This window comes from Sinocyclocheilus rhinocerous, unplaced genomic scaffold, assembly GCF_001515625.1.
Source record: "Sinocyclocheilus rhinocerous isolate Xijiao unplaced genomic scaffold, SAMN03320098_v1.1 scaffold5941, whole genome shotgun sequence".
In the NCBI taxonomy this organism is placed as follows: Eukaryota; Metazoa; Chordata; class Actinopteri; order Cypriniformes; family Cyprinidae; genus Sinocyclocheilus; species Sinocyclocheilus rhinocerous.
The window spans coordinates 315,391-315,631 of NW_015627187.1; the positions used below are offsets into that span (position 1 = coordinate 315,391).

Below are 241 nucleotides of genomic sequence, written 5' to 3' on the forward strand. Positions count from 1 at the left end.
AAATGTATTTAAGAGATTTAAAATTAATTTAAAACAGTTAAGAATGGAAAATTATTATACATAAAATATAGTGCAATCAGTTATATATATATAAGCTTTTTATTTCAGATAGTTACCAAGGCAAAATTTCTCATTTTAATTTTGTTTAACTTATGTAGTAAAACTTTATGTACTAAAATCACTAAAATTATATAAAATAAATAATAAAAACTATATATACACACACACACACACACATATA

At 18.7% G+C, this 241-nt stretch overlaps 1 protein-coding gene across 1 annotated transcript in view; it reads left to right on the top strand.

Moving 5' to 3' along the window:
- LOC107720849 (protein very KIND-like) overlaps positions 1–241 on the top strand; it is a 66,491-nt gene that overhangs the window by 49,829 nt on the left and 16,421 nt on the right. The gene's annotated exons all lie outside the window — the stretch shown is intronic.